Here is a 21,844-nt window from a genome sequence, read left to right as displayed (position 1 = left end):
GTACTGAACTTACCGCTCGCAGCTGCCCCACTTGTGGAGATTATTATGGGTGTGTTTGAATCCACAATTTCATTAATAAATAATATGAACCATTGGATTAATGCACACTTGTTAGGCCTGAGTAGCGATCACAGCCTTGTCTTAATGGCCCGTAGGGTGGGTTGGGTAGGTTAAAAACCAAAAATGGTGGAGGGTGACTGCATTTTGGTCACTTTTTTGGACTGACAACTCTTAATTATCTCCGATCTGTCCAGAGGGCTCAAACCAAAATGTTACAGACTTCATTGTAGGCTGGTATCATTGGACATTTTTTACCCTCATACAGGGAGGGTGGTGGAAAAGTGATTGGCCCAGGAGAGCATGGGATGACGGAAGAGTGGAAGGGTGCCCATCAGCGGGGAATTACTCATTCAAATTCTAATAATAGATACATCCCTGTGCCAAGGTCCAACCCTCAATTTAGAAAGACAGATTCTAAAGTGTAGAGGACCAACTACCATGGGAGTCCAACTTACTAACCGGTTTGATCCTCTAACTTCTTGCGAAGAGTTACACTGACGGACAGCCCACTGTCCTAGCACAAAGGACCAGGAGGGCAGTGAGGGGCATCTTGGGCACTGAGACAGGGGTGATGCCAGCGGCCCAATAGGCTGCCCCTTGGGTGGCATACCTGTTGTCATGCAACATAGCTGGGGCCAGGGTGAAATTTGAAAGGGAAGACATTGTAGAGAATCTAAAGTCTTACGATGCCATACTTTTGCAGGAGACCTGGACACTGGAGACTCCCCTTTTAGATAAATATGTATCCTGTAGGGTTCCTGCAAAGGAAAATGCCAAATGCAGTGAAAAAACATATTTCACATAATACCGCCTGATAATGAACATTGGCCTAAGCACATTCGTATCGCACTGAAAACCGCGTCCAAATAAAACTGAATGAAGATGACTTTGCCACCATTTTAGAACCATCCGCCATTTTGATTAAACTCCTGTTTTCTGTCTCATGTTAAACTGTGTTTTCAGCTGCAGTAGAGAAAAATTCACTTTGTACTTTGTCAACATGTTGGGGCTGCCGAAGCAGAATGTTTGTCCTGCACTAAGAAATCTTGGAGCTGAACTGAACCTCAATTTAGATGTTGTCTGCACCAATAGCTTCACCCTTGTTCAAACAGTCAAACAGAATACTGAATAGCTGAAACCGTGTGCCTTTGCAGAAAACCATTGTGGTTGTTCTTGAAACTAGACTTACTTTAAGCCGGAAAGCAAATGTCACCATTGTGTTATGTGTGCAGGAAAACATATCAAGTGTTTAAAGAAAACATTAAACAATGTACAACTATTTGATTCTGTATTAGCAATGTGAACTGGGTATGAACCCTAGTAAAATGTTAACTTGGAGAAGGGCTGGACGATGTAACCGGGATTGTGTTTAAAAGACACATGCTTTGTAATGTGCAGCACTCTCTCCCATTACAGCATCTGCTGGTACACAGTGCGAGGTGTTGGGAGCCAGATAGCTATCTGTAACTGTATATTGAAATTGTACATGTACCTCTGAACTCAAGACTGGCAGATTTCATTTTGGTGGTAATAAGCCTCGGTATTTCCTTTGGTCTTTCAGGTGGCACCCGAATAGGGACCCTCAAGATTAATGTCACATCACTGAAAAAGAGAAACCGGTACCGGACTGGGATCGGAGAGTGAAGGGGCCCCTGAAAAGCGAGACGCGACTCCTAAGCAGACTGCACAATCCGATTCCTGGACGGTGAGCAAGCGGGTCAGGAGTACATCTTGATGAGGGTCCCCATATCGAGGAGGGCTCTTTGCTGAAATCGCCAGCCACGATGATCCTGTGAAATCCAATTGGACCCTTTGTATCTTTGAAATCAGGTGAGTCGTGCCCCGATTCCTAAGAATCCTGATATTGGTTGTAATTCTGGATTTGTGAATGCAAACGATGCCAGGTAACACCAGTAATCTGACATGCTTGGGAAATTGTCATCCTGTTTCAGGGTATTATTCTGAAGAGATAGACAATCTTTGGGACAAGGCCAACCGGCGCCACTCATTGAGTCAGCGTCTTGTTTAATGTACTGTAAGTATGGCCTAGGAGGTATCGTTTTTAATGATATTTGGCACGGACACACCAGACATGTTTCTGAACTTCAGTGGCCAGTTTATGGCAGTTTTGAAATTGCCCACCTAGAGTATTTAGAATCTATATTGTTGAAGAAAAAGGCTAGGCCTACAGCATTTAATGCAATTAAAGATTGGAGAAAGGAAGCTATGCAGCAATTTAAAAGTAAAGTAAAACATGCACGGAGACACATGACGAATACTGAAAAAGCATTATTGCATGATCAGCAGAAACAGTCTGAATCTCTTAGAAGTATGGATAGGGCTTTCTCAACTTGATGTGTAAAAGATATATCAGTCTCAGGATTTTCATACCTCAGACGAGTTGATTAATACATTATTAGATGAACGTAGAAATGTTTCCACTGCACCTCCTCCTTATGTGCCTCCTCCCATTGCTGTGCCTCCTCCTGTTGTAGTTCCTCCTCTTCCTATTGTTGCTCCTCTTCCTGTTGTTGTTCCTCCTCCATCACCTCCAGCCTTATTGACAGTTGCTGTCCCTTTAATTCCATCTGCACCTCCAGCGGTATTGCCTTTGTCACCTATTGATTCCTTACCAAGTGGTTCTGCTTCACCTGCAGTAGTTGAAGGGGCAGGAGTTTATTCAAGAATAGTGACTCGTGGTATAGTATCTTAAGCTAGAAAAACAGAATTGCATAAATGGGCTAAAAAATATATAGAGGAAGGTGAGGAATCGGCTGTTTTAGTTGTGTTTTCTGTCCAAGAAAGTATTCATGAACTGACTATTTTGATAGAGGGATGGGAACGCATTTAGCTGATATATGGAGTGATTTGACGGACATGAATGTCCAACAGTGTTGAGGGATTTGAATGCCCTTGCCCGCTCAAGGGACACTGGAGAGAAAGTACTGAGCATGTTGAAAAGGTATTTGAGTTTAAAAGGGAGCTAGATCAGTTACAGAAAGATGAATTTGATGGTAATGGACGTGAAGCCTCATATGTGCAAAAACAATTTCTTCCTCCATTGAAACCAATGACTGGAGGAATGCGCATTTGCACAAGAGACGCTCTTAGATGGATTTCGGATGTTTCAATTTCTCCCATTGAAGTGCATGACACGTTTAGTCAGTATGCTCCGGCAATGCAAAGGAAAGTGTTACAGGTGATGGTAGAGTATCTACAGGATGAGTTTATGAAAAAAAAAGGTTTGTTGTCCCGCAGATTTGATAGACATTTATAGGAGAGCATTTTCGCCCGATACTGCCTATCTGCTTTGTCACTTGATTTAGCTTTGTTGCTTAATAAATGTTCAGATTTGTCTATTTTACAATTGCCGATGAGGGAGCTTCCTCCAAAATTTGTTCCGAAAGTAGAAATTCCAGCTGATGCTGCAGTAGGAACGCCTGCTACTACTATTGAAGAACATTATGTCTCACAGTTTGTTCATGTTCCATTTTCTAGACAGAAAGTGAATACCATTAAAAAAACTATTCCAGATATTAGGGAGAATCCAACAGGATTTTATAAAGAAATTGTATCTGTTTTGCATTTGTCAGTTTTCACACTGGGTGATATAGATTTTCTGTTACCCGTGATCCTTCCTGCTGATGTATGGAAGCAGATTTGAACTGTAGACGATCAGGCGGGGATGGGTGATACATGGGATAACTTAGTACGAATAGATGGGGAAAGGAATGCTGGTGAGAAACTGCCACAGGTGATGCCGATGTTGCCAGACAGAATAGTAGCTAAATTGAAAACTCTGGTTCCTGAGAAAAGAATCATATGGGACAAACTTACTGCTTGCATACAGTTGAAGTCAGAGGGTGCAACTGAATATTTTAATAGATTTGAACAAGTATTTTCAGATTTTAGTAGTCAAGACTTAAGTACAGAGTCAGGGAAAAGGCTATTTGTAGAAATGTTTGTGCGTGGATTGTTTCCTGAAATCCAATCACAGATAATGACTTTTGAAAGTGCTTGGCAAGCAAAATCACCATCTGAAGTATTACAAATGACTCAGTACTATGAAAGAAGAGTTAATACAGAGATGGAAAGAGTAGAAAAGAAGAAGGGAGACTTGAAAACTAGAGTATTGTTGCAGCAGATTGCTAGAGGAGCCAGAAGTGGGAATACACAGTTTAGAGGTCAATTTACACCACAGGGTAACACACAACTGGGTCCTTTACATATAAACCAATGTGCATATTATAGACAGGAAGGCTATTGGCAAGCACAATTCCCTATCCTTCAGCAGAAATCGAATAGCACAAATGGTGCCATGGGTAGACGACCCAGAGGCCATCCTGGGATAGGGAGTCCTAGTAGAAGTCAGTTTGCACAGAATCAACAGACACCTTCACAAGACATTCAGTAACAAAGTGTTAATAGTGGGAACATTTTCGTTAATCCTTTGACTGTCCATTTTTCTGAGGATCTCGCATTTGATGATATACTGTTCAGCTAAAACAGCCCGGAGCAGAGTGTGGAACCGGTACCTATTCACATTGATCAGAAAGGGCTCTAAGTTGAAATGAAGGTGGGGAATGGGGAGCATCTATTCTTGATAGATAGTGTAGCACAGAATTGTTCTATTGATCATTCATGCAGTCCAGATATTCCACTGTCAGGGCAGAACAACATTTCAGTAGGGTTTTCTGGTACGCCAGTGGTTAGTTCAGTCTCTCTGCCGGTACCGATTTCACTGGGGCCATTCAGTGATTCATGTCCATTTCTTTTGATGACAAATTGTGGCAAAAATTTGTTGGGATTACATTTATTAAAAGAATTGAGTGCTGTAATTTACTGTTCTCCAGACGAAATGCATTTAACGATTTTGCCTCAACAAAACTTCTGTTCCACAATTTTTGTTTGGACCTTTACCGCCTGAATTGAATGAGGTCCCGACATGTCTATGCGCAGTTAATGACTATGACGTTGGAATTTTACAAATTGAACCAGTAAAAATTGGGTTGAAACCAGGTGTTAAATTGCCAGAGGGTAAGATTTTGGTTGAAGGTGAACAGGCTTTGAAGAGCATTATTTCTGATTTTGTACATATTGGTGTGATTGAGAAAATTGCAGGGAGCGTGTGTAATAGTCCGATTCTACCAGTTTATAAGAAAGGGGATAATGTGATTCCTTTTCGGTTCATTATTGATTTGCGCACCATTAATAAGGTTGTTGCTCCACAGTTTCCGATTGTACCTGACGTTACTACAATATTAACCATGATTCCAGCCACAGTTACACATTTTTGTGTTGTGGATTTGAAACACACATTTTTCAGTATTCCTGTGCATGTTGATAGCAGATATTTGTTTGCGTCATCCTAGGGGGATGCTCATTTACATTCACTTGTGTGCCGCAAGGGTACACTGAGAGTCCAAGCATCTATAGTAGAGCATTGAAAGAACAAGTTGATATTGAGTAACCTTCCACTTGCACGTTGTTGCAGTACATAGAAGATTTGCTTCTAGCTGCAGATTCTGAAGTTGCTTGCAAGGACGGAACCGTATTGTTGCTTATCCATTTAGCAGCACGTGGGCATAAGGCTTCATTAAAAAAGTGTCAGTGTTGTCAACAGGAAGTCACCTATTTAGGCTACCTCCTGTCGAAGGAGGGAAGAAGACTGACACCTGAACAGATACAAAGCATCAATGATATATCTGTCCCAAATACACAGAAAGAGGTCAGAGTTTTAGTAGCATGGCTTCATACTGTAGACAGTGGATCCCACATTTTTCATTAATGATAAAACCTATGTTGGCACTGACAAAGAAGGGCATTTCTTTGCCTTTAACAAGGAACATGGATTGCCAGAATTCTTTTGATCTGCTCAAGGCTGCGTTGTGTTCAGCACCAGTTTTGGGCACACCAAATTATGAAAAGATCTTTGTGTTGTATATGCATGAATGTGAAGGATGTGCTTTGGCTGTTTTAACACAGGAACATGGGGGCAAGAATAGAGTGTGCAGTTATTTTTCCTCCACGTTAGACCCTGTTGCATGCGCTTTTCCGAGTTGTTTGAGAGCTGTAGCTGCTTCTGCTGCATCCGTAAAACAAAGTGAGGGTATGGTTTTAGGTCATTCTTTAACCATGATGGTACCCGACTCCATAGACGTTCTATTAAACAGAACGCAGAAGCAACATCTCACATCAGCATGACTAACAAGGTGCCAGCTGATTCTATTTGCTCGCATATCCAAATTAAGAGAAGTTGCTCATTAAATCCGGCCGAACTATTGCCTCTTCCGCAAGAAACTGATTGTAGTGACAAAATGTCACATGACTGTCTCTATACCACAGAACAAGAAACTAAGGGCAGAATTGATTTAAGTGATACACCTCTAAAGAATCTGCAAGGGGAGCTGTTGTGTGATGGCTCTTGCTTTAAACTCCTGGATGGTACATCCACTGCTGCTTACACAATCACTACATTAAGCACTATAGTGGAAAACAAACTAATTTCGCATAATTCTGTGCAGGCCGCAGAGATTATTGCGTTAACCAGAGCCTGTGAACTTTCTGAAGGGCTTAGTGTGAATATATACACAGACAGCCAATATGCCTTCGGGGTAGTTCACAACTTTGGTCGACTATGGGCTGAGAGAGGTTTTTTGACCTTGCATGGAACAAAGATACAGCATGGTACTTTAATAGTTTGGTTACTTTCAGCTCTTGCGCTTCCTACTTAGTTAGCATTAATGAAGTGCGCCACACATCAGAAAGTGATGGACGACGTAGGTAAAGGAAACACTTTTGCTGACAGAATAGCCAAACAGACCGCCACTGATTTGCTTTCAAAGATATATGTGTTAGATCCAACAAAAGGGGTGACTCTGACACTTGTATGATAGATGAAGGAATTGGTTGTATAAAAGGAATTCAGGCTGACGCTACTCCAGAAGAAATCAAACAGTGGGTTGAGGGTCCAGAGGGTCTAGGAGAAGAGTGTTGTTGGTTGGATAATGAAAATCAAAGATGGATGTACCGAATGCCTATGTTACTGCCATGGTGACAATGGCTCATGGTCCAAAAAACATATGTGCCAAAAAGATTTGGAAACTATTAAATCCTGTCTGGTATAATACTAATATTCAAAAGAAGGCTGATAGATTTGTTCAAAGTTGTATGATATGCTTACAGCATAATATTGGAAAAGGAACACTGACACCAAAGGTAGTTTTGGTCCCCCCTCCATGCCTTTTGAGGTTATACATTTTGATTTTATTGAGATGGAGCGTTGTCAGAACTATAAGTATGTTTTAGTAGTGATCTGCACCTTCAGTAAATGGGTTGAAGCTTTTTCTCTAAAAGATGCCACAGCAATGTCAACGGCGAAACCAATGCTTAAGGAATATTTTCCTAGGTTTGGCTTGCCGAGAGTCATTTGGTCTGATAATGTTCCACATGTTATCGCTGCTGTCATCCTGCAAGTATGCATGGAATTACAGATCGATAAACAGTTCCATTCGGCCGGGCACGCTCAGAGTGCCGGATTTGAGGAACGGCATAACGGAATATTAAGGAACAAGATAGCAAAGGTCTGTGCACATAGTAATTTAAAATGGCCTGGCGCCTTACCAATAGCTTTATTATCAATGTGGATGACCGCACAATGAAAGACAGGGCTCTCCCCTTACAAAATCATCATGGGGAGGCCAGCCAATATATGGAAATACCAAAACCCAAACTGTTGAAAAATTTTGAAAACCTGCTTCTTTCTGACTATTGAAAACAAGTTAACTCAAAACTTGTATTTGATTTATCAACAGGTGCGAGAAGCCCACCCAGTAAAATACGAGGGACCAGGTCATTGACTCTGACCTGGCCAATGGGTCTTGCTTAAGAACTTTGAAAGGGCCTCCTGTCTCGCACCTCAATGGAAGGGACTGCACCAAGTCCTTCTGGCCACGCAGACCGCCGTACGAGTGGCCAGAAAGAAGAACTGGATCCACGTGATGCATGTGAAGAGGATTCCTTTTCTTCTGACCTACGACAAAGGAGAGGAGAAGGGAATTGTTGATCTTGATGCTCACAACGATCCTGCTCTAATCGAACCAGAGGGTGTCATGGAAATCCTTCCTAAGCCTGTGGGGCCTGGGGAGACTGCTGCTTTGTCTATGAAAGTCATTCCTGAGCCTGTGGGGCATGGGGAGATTGTTGCTTCTTCTCCAAATTCTTCTTCAGCGTCGAGCGATCTTGCTTCTGCTTCCACATTGTCTTAACAAAACGACGACACTTTGTTTACGGATCACACCATAACTGGAGTCTTAAGGTACAATCTGCGACCACAGAATCAAACTTAAAGTGCAGCATAGGCTGTGCTCAGAGGAAACAACCATTGAGCCAGTCCCTCGTGATTTCTCTGCTGAATACAAATAATAGGCAGGGACCGGCAAAGTTACCTTCAATCAACATAGGCCACGCGGTCAGGAGCCACCGCCGGGTGAACTAAAAAAGCCTAACAGTGAGGTTTCTTAATGGACAATGCCCATTGAAAAAGCCACTGTTACTAAAAAGGATGTTGGTAACTTGTTTGATGATGAATCTGCCTGTCAAGGGTCATAGTCTTTGAGAACCAAATGGTTACTGGTTACAATAGCAGCAGTTTTGATGATTACATTAACATTTGGGTTCTGGTATCTGGAAAATGGGCATCCGCTTGATGTTTTGTTACCGACTACAAGTATCTCCACTGTGTCTCCACCTTATGTGCATCTGAAAAATCTTCCTCCTCGAGACCTCCAACACAGAGGGGGTTATCATAATAACACTCTTTTAATGATTATGAATGCAACCAATGCCATTCTAAATAGGACAAACTGCTAGATCTGTTTGCATTTGCCGCAACATGGGGAAAGAGGACTGGGGTGGTATATACATCCTCTTCCTTTAACTACTGGTTGCTACGCTTCACTTAGGGCATTATTCTTTGGTCGTTGGAATGATAGTGTCACTGGAATTTTGACGGGACTAATCTTAATGAATTTGAAAAGCGAGTTTTAACACCTCTAGGATGTTCTTAAAAAGGAGCAAGCTAAATGTTTCTTCTACTAGGCCTTTTGACAGACTCTCTAGACCTTTTCAATCGTTGATTACCTTTAAGATGGCTCCCGTAGGCAATAAGGATGCCATGCCTCCTTCCTATACTATCGACAATAGTCCAAACTCCATTCCATTCCGCATACAGAGAGAAGGTTCCCAACCAATAGGTACATTTGAGGGATGTACGAATATTGCAGTACTAACTAGCAAGGATAGACATTTGCATGTAGGAGATCATGTTTACTTTGTTTGTGGCAACGAGGCCTATCCGTGGTTCCCCAGAGATTGGGACAGTACTTGTTATTTGGGTATATTGCTGCCAGGAGTATATGTCGCCACCACTGCTGAAGTCTCTAAAGCTCGTCCCAGGCGAGATGAAGATGGTGATACTCCTTCACAAGTCTTGGGTGATGTTGCCAAATCTTTCGTGCCATTCTGGGGACAGATAATGAATTCTGAAGATATCAGAAAACTAGCAAGGGTATTGGAGAAAATCATCAATAGGAACACTGATATGTTGTATAACATGACACTAGAGCAGAAGGCAATTAGTTTAATGGCTCTCCAAAATAGGATGGTGTTAGGCATCATTCTAGCTGAGCGTGGAGGAGTATGCAAAATGGTGGGATATGCATGCTGTGTTTTTGTACCCGATTCCTCTCCCACCATATTTAAGGCAATTCAGAATCTACATACATGTCCCAGAGGGAAACTGGAATATTAGTACATGGTTCTGGGACTTGTTGCTATCTTGGGGTTGGAAAATCTTTGCAGCCTTAATGGTAATCCTTGCCTTTTTTCTGTTCTGCTGTTGTTGTATACAATATCTACCTGTCATTTGTTCTATGATAGGAGGATGTTGTGCACAAGCCATAGGTACCCTAAGACCTAAGATACATATACCTGAAAAAGCTGGATATTACCATCAAGGTGTTAATGGTGATTGGTATCTCTGAAACCAGTGACTCAGGTCGCTCTGACAATGAAAGATGTCTTTTGTATAGTGAAAATGTCTAAGTAAATGCTTGTGTCTTAGGCTTAAAGGAGGGTTTGTAAAAGCATATTTCACATAATAGTGCCTGATAATGAACATTGGCCTAGCACATTTACATCGCACTGAAAACCGTGTCCGAATAAACCTGAATGAAGCTGACTTTGCCGCCATTTTAGAACCATCCGCCATTTTGATTAAACTCCTGTTTTCTGTCTAGTGTTAAACTGTGGTTTCGGCTTGAGCAGAGAAAAATGAACTTTGTACTGTGTCAACATGTTGAGGCTGCTCGAGCAGAATGTTTGTCCTGTACTAAGAAACCTTGGAGCTGAACTGAACCTCAATTTAGATGTTGTCTGCACCAATAGCTTCATCCTTGTTCAAACAGTGGAACAGAATACTGAATAGCTGAAACCGTGTGCCTTTGCAGAAATCCATTGTGGTAATTCTTGAAACTAGACTTACTTTAAGCCGGAAATCAAATGTCACCATTGTGCTAGGTGTGCAGGAAAACATATCAAGTGTTTACAGAAATCATTAAACAATGTACAACTATTTGATTCTGTATAAGCAATGTGAACTGGGTATGAACCCTTGTAAAATGTTAACTTGGAGAAGGGCTGGACTATGTATCCAGGATTGTATATAAAAGACACATGCTTTGTAATGTGCAGCACTCTCTCCCCTCATAGTGTCTGCTGGTACACACTGCGAGGTGTTGGGATCCAGAGAGCTATCTGTAACTGCATATTAAAATTGTACATGTACCTCTGAACTTGTGACTGGTAGATTTCATTTTGGTGGTACTAACCCTCGATATTTCCTTTGTTCTTTCAGCAGATGTTTTGGGGGCATGGCCATTTTGATTAAGGCCTCTTTAACTTGTAGGGTAAGGGTAGTCGAGTCAAATATGGATTACCTACAGCTGTTACATATCTTCCCTTCCTGGTAGGACCAGGCAGTGATTTGAAACCTCTATAACAACCCTCATAAGGCAGAGGTGAATAGGTTGGAGAAGCTCAAGGTCTTTATCGATGAGCTACTAATGAAAAGGAAGACCAGCAGAGTGAACTTTATATTGGGTGGAGATTTTAACCTCAAAATGGGCATCGGACCATCAGCGGATCTGATCGACCAGTTAGAGGATCTGTCACAGAATATCCCTAACACTATAATAAAGGATTGGCAGGTAAGTGCAAAGGGCCTACAGATGTGTATCTGGTTTATAGAATGGGGATGCGTTCGGTAAATGGATGCATAGCTCCCGATATACCGGGAAATCACACTTTTAACAATCATCAGCTCTCCTCTACCATAGATTATTTTCGCATCTCCCTAGAGCTGTGGGATAAGATCGAGGCCTTCGAAGTGATGATGGACTCCAGTAGTGACCACCATCCAATTACCCTGAAATTAAGTGGTATTATGGGGGAATAGGTCTGCCAGACAGCCTTCCCTGGATGGTAAAAATGAACAATGCGTCCAACAGGAGAATTAAATGGGCAAGAATTTGGGATACTAACCTGCATATAGACACTCTAGCAGTGACCATATCCCTCATTCATGGCATCCTAGACAGTAATACAAAATTTAGGGCAGGTAGTGGAACAGTTTGCAAAGCTATTGGGGGCACTAATTAAGGGCATCATGGCACAGTGCAGCAGGAACACTAACACCCACTAAAAGGGGTGGTTTGATGAGTCCAGTTCTTCTGCCAAAATATCACTCCTGGGAGTTTTGAAAGTGCCAATCAGAAGAAGGCAGAAGATTGCTCATTTTAGAGCAAACTATCGCCTGGTGCTGGAGAGAATGAAAAGCAAACTTGAAGAGGAATATTGTGAGGGTTTTTTGGAGGCATCAAGGCGCAATGATCAGAAAGCATTCTGGGAATTTGTGAAAGGGGTCCCCCTCCTAAACCGATGGAGAGGCCAATCGGAACGCATGTGCAAGAGGCAGCTTGAGTGGGGTATTTTGGAAATTTGTTTGGAGGAGGAACACAAGCGGAAATGCTTAGGAGAAGTTGTACTTCATTGCGCTTCAGGCTAGAGGATGTTTCTCTCGGGACATCAATCAACAGGCCCATAACTGAGCCCCAGCTCCTGATGTGATTCCTCAGACCTGTTTCATGATCAGCTAGATCTATGGGCCCCTTTGTTGACCATAGTGTTTAATGCCTGCATGTACACTGGCTACTTCCCATCCTTGTGGAAATCAGCCATAATGTTTCCCATGTTTTAAAAAGGGGACTCTGCTAGTCCCACATCTTATAGACCAATTCCCCTGCTGGATACATCTTTTAAAATGTTTGGGAGGGTACTGGTGGGGCACATTGAGTCCGGGTTATCAGAGAAGGCGGTCCTCTCTGATATGCAGTTTGGCTTTCGTCCCGGTGTGGGTACCATAAAACAGAGTTTAAACCTCTATTTAGTGGTCTCCAATTCATTATTTTTTTGCAGCGGGGAGGTGGTATACCTTGCATTTGGGACCTGTGCACAGACTTGGACAAAGTAGATAGATCGAAGCTGTGGGCTGTGCTCGGGTCCTTGGGATGTCCGGAGGAAATTCTAGCTGTGTTACAAGAACTTCACAGGGAGAACCAGGTTTGTGAGCTTCGTGGCACTGGGGGACAATGCACTATGTGCCTCAAGGTGGGATGTCGGGTTCATCAAGGCTGTGTTTTAGTCCTAATTCTTTTCACCCTTTACAACAATGGTCTTTTAAAGACACTGGAGGATATGGGGGCAGATTATCCAAATGTAGGGGTACTTCCAGTCCTGTCCTAGCCAGGTGATACCGTGTTAATAGCCAGGACCCCCTGGGCTCTCTAGATTCTGATCACCGCCTACACGGCCTTTATGAACAACCTAGGGCTTCAAATTAACTCCACGAAATCAGCTGTAATTAAATTGTGTGGGAAAGAAGAGGCTGGCAAAGATGCACCCTATGATATGCAATGGGGACTTAATTCCTAGAGTCAAGGAATTTGACTATCTAGGTGTAAGATTCTCAGAGACAGTTATGGTAACGCGCACATCAAAAAACAATTGGCGAAGCTAAGCCAATACGTAGGAGGGATTTCTCGCTTTTTTTCCCACTGCCAGGGTCAACCCCTGGATGTAGTCTTAAAAGTCTATGCAGAGCAGACAAATGCAGTGATTTTGTGTGGAGCACATTTATGGGATTTTTTAAAAGAACTTGAGATCCAGGCTAAGGAGAACACATTTTTAGAAGGCTATTGGGACTCCCAGGATTCGCTCGCTGTATTCCTATTCATAGGGAACTGGGAATGGATTTCTGGGAGGACCAATGGACCAATGGGCATTGGCACCAATTACATTTTGTCTTTGTCTCTGTTGGAAAGAACATGCCAATTTATGTCATTTCATCATTAGGATGCACATGGAAAGGGAAAACTGGAAAATAATCCTGTGGCTGGTCTTTATTGACAAGGCTCTGTACCAAAGTAATATTCAGGCACTATCAACACCTAATAATCTGTTGACCACCGGTTAAATGTGGTCCTATAAACTAACTCTGGGTCGGGCAATGAAGGAGAAAATGGATTTCACCGAGTTCACTATGAACTCAGATAGAGCACATGCGGCGATAACCATGGTGAATGAGATCCTAAAGGGGTTGCAAAAGGGGAGATCGTTGGCTGATAACGCGTGCCAGATTTGACTACATACAGCTGGGGCGAACAACAGCAACATGGTGTGGGAGTCCCAATACACCAGGATGCCAGGTCTGTGGGGCAGATAGAGAGGAATTGAACCACCTCTTACAGTTCTGCCAGTTTACAACATTGTTAGACGGTCCACTGTATTGCCGGTCCTTAGGTCAGCTAATATTTGTTCCTGTAGGCTGGCAGTGTTGTTTCTCTTAGCTGCAGACTCTGAATTGACAGCGTGAGCATTATTATCCTTTCTGAAAAGAGCCATGTATCAGAGAAAGGGGATTTTAGGCCAATTGAATTATAATGAATGTCATAATCCACTGAATATGGGTATTACCCAAATCTACCTTTTACAATTGACCTTTTGCACAATTGACCTGATTATAGTGGTCCTAATTGACCTTCTGCAAAATTGACCTTTATATTATTTTAGTTATTTTATATATGTATTGGGTTGGTATTGGATTATAAATAATATAAGGGGATTGGGTGGGGGTTGCAGGGGTTGCAGGTTTTTGGATTGGGTGGGGAGTTGCGGGGGGTTCACCCCGCATATATGTCCTAATTGACCTTCTAAATTAGGTCAATTCTCCCGAGGTCAATTCTCTCGAGGTCAATTGTGAAAAGAATTGGATGTTTTTCCGGATGTCGTAGAATGTTTTCAAATTGTCTTTTTTAGATATGGACACTGTATTATATAAGTGAGAAGAAATGGCAAATGTCGATATGCATTGTGTGTGTATTTTTATGTGTTTGATGGATTAATTGATCCGAATAAACATATTGACTGACTGATTGACTGACTAATCTTGGATAGTTACTATTCGGGGTAATGTGCCACTGATGGGTTATGTACAAAGTGGGTATCCATGGTCATCTGAGCAGCCCTGCAGAGAGTGGAAACCTGAACTGGCAAAGACCTGTTGTTTTGCAACAGACGGGAAGAACAATGTGTGAGCTATGTCTAGGAGGTCTGAGTGTGATAAAGCGTCAGAGATGTAGAGGAAGGTAAATACCATATATGCTACAGAAAAGCTCTGTGCAAGGTATTTACTCATAGCCCAATAAACAAACACTATTCGGGCAAGGTTGGTGTGACATTTGAAAATGTGGGCTGGGACATGCCATACAGCATGCCCAGAGTGTGCTGGTAGGTGCCAGTTGCTAAAGAAATGTATGAATGATACAATGTTCTTATGCAGGTGCTAGAAGCACTCCTGAACCATGTCTCCCGGCACATCACCCTGCCAAGAAGCCTGGCAGGGTGAATGCCATAAAGGCACGTTTTTATGCAGAAGCCTATATGCAAAATGTAAATGCTGCTCTGGACTGCACCCATTTGGCGGTGGTTGCCCCCCAGGCATCCAAAGTGGAATACTGCAATAGAAAGTAGTATAACTCCCTGAAAGTCCAGGTCACCTGCAATGCCAACCTCTTCATGTCATGCTATATGGCGGTTGCATAGCGCCTAATGCCATTGGTAAGGCTTCAAAGCGATGAGGGGTGAACGCTCTTGGAGGAACTAAGTCTTTTGTATGCAAATTGAAAAGTGGATTTTTAGGATTTCGGTGCACAATTTAGCTAAACTGAAGGTAGGGAGTGGTGGTTAAGTCCCTGGTTGTGACCCATGGAGATCTGGTGAGTGTATTAGTGCTATGACAGACTGTCAGGAGAATAGGGAATTAAGGAGTCTGATTATGCATGCCCTTTTACTCCTGGGTCCGGAGCGCTATAGAAATAAAATAAACAAACAAACAAACAAGCTGGACTGAATTATTTCATGGGGCTTGACTGCATTCTAATGGCAGAGGGGATGTGCGATATGAAGTCAAATAGTGAATTGTTGCAGATGTTTGCTGGTGGGTGGCTGTGCCATAAGAGGTATATGACTATGTTCCATTGAGATGGTGTGCTGTACATACCAGAGAATTACTATCCATGTGGAAAAAGATGCAGAGTCGTGACACAAGACAAACATCGAGATTCAAAATGCAAGCCTACAACACTATAATAACACACTGCTGTGACAACTTCCCTGGTTCCACCCAAAATGCCATAGTAATGCGAAACAGCTCACTGCCTGCATACATGGAAAGGCACAGAGGGCAACAGACATGGATATTGGGTGAGTACAAGTGCTAAACACAAACTAACCTCGTAGCACCGTTGAAATGTCATGTGAAGTGGGTGTGTGTGGAATTACCACAACTGAACCATTCATGCCTGGTCAAGGCCCTGCATATGCAGGACCTGCCTTCTCATCCCACGCATAAGAGCCACCAACCCACATGAGTAAGACATGCCTGGCAATGCAGTAGTAAGTTGCCAATCCAAATTGCCTCAACAAGCACACAACACACACACACAGGACTACATTAACCACAATGCAATACAATACATCCCTGTGCATGGATTACACAGTTTAAAACTGCACAAAGTAAATGCAACCGTTGCAGGAAGTAATGCCATGTACTCTGGTAACCATGTATGTGAATAGACACAAACATCACAAACCTGCACAAGTACAAGTAATCACCCATCAGGACACATGCATGAGGGCAATGCACAGGCCCAACACAGACAACATGCATTCTGCTATGCCAATTACAGACCCTGAAAGTGACAAGTACTACCCGTGAGCTGTGTGCATGATCAAAACGACAATGCATATATTCCCCCATAGTGAAAGGCTCCACATTCAAGTACTGTGATGCTAAATCATGTTGAACGACAATTCTTGTAAAATGCATGCACAGGGTGTCCATCAACATGATGTTGGAAAATGCCACTCATTCACAATGCACTGTGACTGACACCTATGACGTGTGCCCTTGCAGGTGACTCTGGATACCTCCTGCTAGCATGGTTGATGACACATTCAAACAAAAGAAGGAGATAAAGGGATAAGGAGCACTAGCACACCCCCAGATCAAGGGATTAACCCTTCAAAACGCGCAACAACACAGCTAGTGCTACTCCTAGCTGCTCACTCGCGGTGGTCCCTATTCCTATCTCTTAACCGCTGTACGGCACATGAGCAAGAATTACTTCAATACAGGTTTAAATATAAACATATACATATTTTATTATTCAATTATACAAGCAATATTTTAAGAACACCAAAGGTGTAAACTCATTGACCTTTTAGTAAGCATTTGCAGTGAATCTCTAAAAAACAAATCACAAGATTGCATGCAACAACTTCAGTCCTTCATTTGATAAGCTACGTGATTTAAATTCAAGAAGCTTTTAAAGTGTACTGTGCTGTGTTATTTCACACACGGACATACCTCACTTCACACAACTCACTTATTCTCATGTTCATTCACTCTCAAATTCCGACATTTTCACCATTTTCATTTGAAACACACACAGTTGTTGCCCAACATGTTTCTTTCCATATAATGTGTAGCTGTCTTGAGTATTAGGAAATTCATCAGGGGCTTTCTTGAAGGATAGACGTGACGTGCAATTTCAATCTAGCAAGGTCATCATAGCTCGGAATAAAATCTATCGCTAAAAAACAACAATCCATAAACACATTTCAATTTGTGGTTCAAATTGTCTCTTCTCATTCAGGGTTTGTAGTCCCCTACCCGGTCATCTATCAAGGAAAAAGGGGGTCCACCACCTATCGAGGAGCAGCAAAACACAAAAAGAGAGAATAGGCATATTAGTGGCCCATTCCACTACTGCGCTCAACATATGCCATGGTTAAATCATGGCAACCAATCAAAGTAAACCTAAGGTTAGGAGGGCAAAGATAAATATCAATGGGGGAGTTTGTCAGCTATAATTACGACACAACACTATCAAACCTATAATGACAAGGTAGAGGAGAGGGAGAAAGAGAGAGAGGGGAGCGAACCGTCACTCTACCCTTATCTACCCTTGTTGGCACCATAAACTGAACACTCACCCTTATTGGTAACCAGGTTCTGTCCACTAGTTGGTAGGCTGGTAATGCATCGGAAGAATCCTCTGCTTGCTGGAAGTCAAAAGGTCTCAACCGACTAGAGAAAATAAATGTGAGAGAAAGGAGAATCCCGTTAAGATCTAATGGCTTATTCAATCAAAAGATAAAGGCTTGGTAGATCTCGCCTTATCTTTACCCGTCAATGACTGCTTCGTGTTCGCTCTATGCTCTGTGTTCCATAAGAGCCAATTAGTGAAATCAAGGTTCTGTCAAACCAGGCTCCTGAGACTCTATCCCGCATTGACCAATTTGGATTTCAAAGCCGAAGACTAAAGGGAGAGCGAGAGAGGGAGAGCTCTACATGAGTCGACCACTGATTAGACATTTGTAATTGGGGTCATATATTCTGAAGATGGAGAGTGCGTCCAACTAAAACGTGTATAATCTCTCATGTTAATCTATCAACCGGTTATCCAAATAGCTTCCAGCTGTCAATCTGTCTTTACAATTTGGGCGTTATGCCTTTTAAGCAGACTGTAACTAGTCTAGCAAGTAAAAAGAAAACAGGCCATGGTTGATGACACCTGTGCAAAATCCACGTATGTCACAGGGGGTGGCCTACAATGAGTCACAAGCCAGGACCAGGCTGTGCTTTGTGCACACCGCTGGCCTGTTAAAGGGTTGTTTCGAGTGTGTGCACCAGAACGGACAGGCCTTGATGTACAGACTAGAGAAGGTTGGACAAATTGTACTTGCCTGTGCCATGCTGCAAAACGTTTTGCTTCAGGCGAAATGTCCCCGCATCCCCTGATGAGAACATGCCACCCTCAGAAGATAAGGACTCACCATCTGCGGGTGCTGTGCTGCCACAAAGTTACTCGGAGGACGGTAGGGATGGTCGCCTGGTTAGACAACAACTAATGGCTGATCATTTTTAATCACATCGATAAGCACATGCTACGCACCTCTGTATATGGCCTAATAATGAATAAAACATATGCACACAATAAAGAATGTCCTACCACTGCTTGCTTCAAGTGAACTACAATTTAATAATGCAATGTGAAAACACCCTAGCCACCCACCTCCCCCTCCACAATGCACCATCTCCAACACACTGTCCCCATCCAGCTCCTTTCTAGCCACTGCACACTTCCCAAAACACCCTCTCTACCCACCTACCTCCTTCCGAATGCACCATATCCAACACACCCGCCTACCTACCTACCTTGTGACTATGTACAAAATGTGCATAGTAATGTTACTATTGTGGCCTCTTTGCCATGCAGCCTCCTCAATCACCTTTGGTGCCAGGTAGCACAAGGAGCGATGCCTTACGGGTGCTGGCCACAGATTCCTCTGTGGGGGTGTCAAAGGTGGAGGCCTCGAACCCCTGGCCCCAAATGTGTTGCAGTGTCAACTGTATGCAGGAGTTGAGGGACTCAGAGAAGCCCGACATGCCCTCTGTGTGTTCCCTCATCCTCTGCCCTACTGTGGTGATGACAGCGTTGGCCGGGCAGAGGGATTGAGAAATCCTCTGTATGAACCTTGGAGGCAGTCCCTCATTGCCTGCATGTGCTGCACCTGCTGGCCTTCCAGTTGTTCCCTGGAGGCATGGTGCTGCTGCATGGGATCCAGCCTCACTCATACCGCTGCTATGGTGTGCAGCACTACTAGTGGTTGGAACTGGGCCAGGGACGTCATTTCATCAAAATGCCTGGGGTAGCGGAAGTGATATCACACGACCCTTGAACTCTGATGACATCACAGGAAGTGATGTGTTTTGACCCCACCCTGAAGTGACAGCACGGAAAGCAACAGAATATGACTGTTCACCCCTTGACAAAACAGGAAGTGGCATCACAAAGCATTCTTTCTAAATGCACTACAAAAAATATGGTTACAATATCACTGTAAAGTGATGTACATTCGATACAAGAATGGATCACCATATGTATCATTACTATCAGTGTGTATATGCCCATATTACCAAATTAATGTGAATGCTAGCAGACATCCAAGGTCAAATGATAAAAATGTGTTATTACATAGTACTTACGCTTAAGCGCTTTGTAAGGAACAAATATACATATAATATCACCCAACCTGTGTTGGTGCACTTTTATCAATCTCAGCAGGATGAAAGGCGGAGGTGACCTTGCCCGGAGTCGAACCTGCAACCTGTACATCAAACACACATTGCAGCAGTGAGTGCTGAACCCACTGAGATATTTTACCATTTATAGCTATCAGAAAGGCAGCCAATCCATGAACAAAGAGCCACATGCTGCTGGCCACAGCCCAGGAACCTCAATTTAAAAAAGGGGTAGCAAGGAAGACCACAGGCGTAGCAGGTGAGACCTAATGGGGCGTGGGTGCAACCCCTGGCAGGCCCCAAATGTTGTCCCTGAACTGGGGAGGGATGGGGCTAAAACAGAGCAAGAAGAAGCCTGTATCCTCCTCCTCCTCACATGTGAAGCCGTTGCTGCCTGTATCCACAACAGACTGGCGCTAGTGACGTACGTCTCACAATCATGACTACGGGGTGTCATGAGCCAGATGGGTGGGCGCTGGCACGTGGACAGCAGCCTTTGGAATCACCACAGGGGCCAGCTGTTATGTGGCTGTGGCTGCTCCTGCATCAGCCTGTGCCGTGCCACCAGCATTGCTGGTGGAGCGGCCACTGGGCACCAATGTGGGGATGATGGGTGCCTCTACACCTGCCACAGTTGTCACATTGGTGGTCTGCTGTGGCTTGCTGCCTGCCTCCTGCTCTTCCTCCTGCTGCTCTCGAGTTGGGCCTGCTCAGGGGTGAAGTTGGATGTATTTCCAGCAGAGGAGGTGTCCTGGGCAGTGGAGGGCCCAGGCTCGTTGGCATCAGTCGACTGTGTACCTGTTTGGTGGATATTGGCATGCTGTCAGTCATCTTGCATATATGTAAGTGGGCTAGCAATACACACATGCAACATGGGGTTTGTTCTGCTTATACACATTTTGATGATGATCATGGGTGGTTTTAGGCCAATGCACACTGTGACTGCTAGGTGGAAGTAGAACCTGCTGAGGGTGTACATGGTGCATGTATGTGCAAGTTGTCTGCTGGCCTGCCAATGTTGCTTGTTGTTCTGGCGGCGCTGGGGGTTCACTTGGCAACATGGATTGTCACTGCACACATGGGTGCATCTCTTGATGCCATGTCTTTGCATGCACATTTTACCTGCTGTGCATGTGCATTACTACACTATCCCACCTTCCCTGGAACATGCGTGTACTCACTGTGTCTTTGTACTGAATACCATTCCCCTGCCCATTATGCTCATCTATGCCGGGGGACGCATGCTTTTGGCCAGTGCATTCACATGGGGGTTGAGACTGATAGATATACTTACCACCATCCCCTTGGCTTGCCTCCGCACTGCCAATCCGTTCAATCCCCTCCATGTGAAGCTGGCCTTCTCCTCCCACTGTGTCAGTGCAAGGGATTCCACAGTGAAACCTCCTGTGGCTGAGCTCCCTCTCCTGTACCTGGAAATGAGGCTGTGGATCCCAGCCGTTAGGTTGTTCGATCTCTTCCTGCAATCTTGGGAGTTCCATGAGACGATGCCCGCTGCACCCACCTTGACTCTGATGGAGGACCAGATGGGAGCCTTCCTCTGGGCAGAGGTTTTGCGCTGCCTGATGCAATAAGCTCCTCAGCATGGCAGACTACGTTGTCTACGAGGTATCCAGTAATTTTAGCAAATTGAAAACAGAGAATAACTTTTTTACCGAAACCATAATTACGAAAAAATACAGAGTTTTTCATTAAAATGTATATGGGGTTGGGCAGGGTTTAAAAGCACAGGGAAACGGGGGAGTTGGGACCCCAAATAATTATTTTGAAAAAAAACAATATATTTTCATTAAAAAAATGTTGGTAAAAAACATTCTCTGTAATTTCATTCGTTAACATCGCATAGATCTGTCTGCTAGGACCTGTACTTTAGACTCCATACATTTCTGCTCTCGCAGCCTCATCTCAGGGAGTTTTGACTTTCCCTTTTACTGACACATGTTTTCCCAAGTTTGGTATCTGGATGTCAACAGGGAATGTGAGATTGAGTGTGAATTGTGG

The sequence above is a fragment of the Ambystoma mexicanum genome, chromosome 12, assembly GCF_040938575.1.
Source record: "Ambystoma mexicanum isolate Mex_15411 chromosome 12, UKY_AmexF1_1, whole genome shotgun sequence".
In the NCBI taxonomy this organism is placed as follows: domain Eukaryota; kingdom Metazoa; phylum Chordata; class Amphibia; order Caudata; family Ambystomatidae; genus Ambystoma; species Ambystoma mexicanum.
This window is presented reverse-complemented; position numbering follows the sequence as displayed.